This window comes from Physeter macrocephalus, chromosome 18, assembly GCF_002837175.3.
Source record: "Physeter macrocephalus isolate SW-GA chromosome 18, ASM283717v5, whole genome shotgun sequence".
In the NCBI taxonomy this organism is placed as follows: domain Eukaryota; kingdom Metazoa; phylum Chordata; class Mammalia; order Artiodactyla; family Physeteridae; genus Physeter; species Physeter macrocephalus.
Window position 1 is genome coordinate 27,696,750 of NC_041231.1, and position 2,559 is coordinate 27,699,308.

Consider the following 2,559-nt stretch of genomic DNA (forward strand, 5'->3'; position numbering starts at 1 on the left):
GAAATGTCTCTTTAGGTCTTCTGCCCATTTTTGGATTCAGTTGTTTGTTTTTTTGTTATTGAGCTGCATAAGCTGCTGGCCTTATATTTAGGTCTTTAATCCATTTTGAGCTTATTTTTGTGTATGGTGTTAGTGAGTGCTCTAATTTCATTCTTTAACATGTAGCTGTCCAGTCTCCCAGCACCACTTACTGAAGAGGCTGTCTTTTCTCCACTGTATAGTCTTGCCTCCTTTATCAAAGATAAGGCAACCATATGTGCATAGGTTTATCTCTGGGCTTTCTATCCTGTTCCATTAATCGATATTTCTGTTTTTGTGCCAGTACCATACTGTCTTGATTACTCTAGCTTTGTAGTATAGTCTGAAGTCAGGGAGCCTGATTCCTCCAGCTCCATTTTTCTTTCTCAAGATTGCTTTGGCTGATTAGCTCTAGTACTTTTCTGGTAGCATCTTTAGGATTCTCTATGTATAGTATCAGGTCACCTGCAAACAGTGACAGCTTTACTTCTTCTTTTCTGATTTGGATTCTTTGTTTTTCTTTTTCTTCTCTGATTGCTACGGCTAAAACTTCCAAAACTGTGTTGAATAATGGTGGTGAGAGTGGGCATCCTTGCCTTGTTCCTGATCTTAGTGGAAATGGTTTCAGTTTTTCACCATTGAGGACGACGTTGGCTGTGGTTTTGTCATATATGGCCTTTATTATGTTGAGGAAAGTTCCCTCTATGCCTACTTTCTGCAGGGTTTTTATCATAAATGGGTGCTGAATTTTGTCGAAAGCTTTCTCTGCATTTATTGATGATCATATGGTTTTTCTCCTTCAATTTGTTAATATGGTGTATCACATTGATTGATTTGGGTATATTGAAGAATCCTTGCATTCCTGGGATAAACCCCACTTGATCATGGTGTATGATCCTTTTAATGTGCTGTTGGATTCTGTTTGCTAGTATTTTGTTGAGGATTTTTGCATCTATGTTCATCAGTGATATTGGCCTGTAGTTTTCTTTCTTTGTGACGTCTTTGTCTGGTTTTGGTATCAGGGTGATGGTGGCCTCATAGAATGAGTTTGGAAGTGTTCCTCCCTCTGCTATCTTTTGGAAGAGTTTGAGAAGGATAGATGTTAACTCTTCTCTAAATGTTTGATAGAATTCGCCTGTGAAGCCATCTGGTCCTGGGCTTTTGTGTGTTGGAAGATTTTTAATCACAGTTTCAATTTCAGTGCTTGTGATTGGTCTGTTCATATTTTCTATTTCTTCCTGGTTCAGTCTCGGCAGCTTGTGCATTTCTAAGAATTTGTCCATTTCTTCCAGGTTGTCCATTTTATTGGCATACAGTTGCTTGTAGTAATCTCTAATAATCTTTTGTATTTCTGCAGTGTCAGTTGTTACATCTCCTTTTTCATTTCTAATTCTATTGATTTGAGTCTTCTCCCTTTTATTCTTGATGAGTCTGGCTAATGGTTTATCAATTTTGTTTATCTTCTCAGAGAAGCAGCTTTTAGTTTTATTGATCTTTGCTATCGTTTCCTTCATTTCTTTTTCATTTATTTCTGATCTGATCTTTGTAATTTCTTTCCTTCCGCTAACTTTCGGGTTTTCTGTTCTTCTTTCTCTAATTGATTTAGGTGTAAGATTAGGAGGTTGTTTATTTGAGATGTTTCTTGTTTCTTGAGGTAGGATTGTATTGTTATAAACTTCCCTCTTAGAACTGCTCTTGCTGCATCCCATAGGTTTTGGGTCATTGTGTTTTCATTGTCCTTTGTTTCTAGGTATTTTTTGATTTCCTCTTTGATTTCTTCAGTGATCTCTTGGTTATTAAGTAGTGTGTTGTTTAGCCTCCATGTGTTTGTATTTTTTTACAGATTTTTTTCCTGTAATTGATATCTAGTCTCATAGCATTATGGTCAGAAAAGATACTTGATACGATTTCAATTTTCTTAAATTTACCAAGGATTGATTTGTTGTTTTTGGATGGAATGTCCTATAAATATCTGTTAAGTCCATCTTGTTTAATGTATCATTTAAAGCTTGTGTTTCCTTATTTATTTTCATTTTGGATGACCTGTCCATTGGTGAAAGTGGGGTGTTAAAGTCCCCTACTATGATTGTGTTACTGTCGATTTCCCCTTTTATGGCTGTTAGTATTTGCCTTATGTATTGAGGTGCTCCTATGTTGAGTGCATAAATATTTACAATTGCTATATCTTCTTCTTAGATGGATCCTTTGATCATTATGTAGTGTCCTTCTTTGTCTCTTGTAATAGTCTTTATTTAAAGTCTATTTTGTGTGATACAAGAATTGCTACTCCAGCTTTCTGTTGATTTCCATTTGCATGGAATATCTTTTTCCATCCCCTCACTTTCAGTCGGTATGTGTCCCTAGGTCTGAAGTGGGTCTCTTGTAGACAGCATATATATGGGTCTTGTTTTTGTATCCATTCAACCAGTCTGTGTCTTTTGGTGGGAGCATTTAATCCATTTACATTTAAGGTAATTATCGATATGTATGGTCCTATTACCATTTACTGAATTGTTTCAGGTTGTTCTTGTAGGTCTTTTC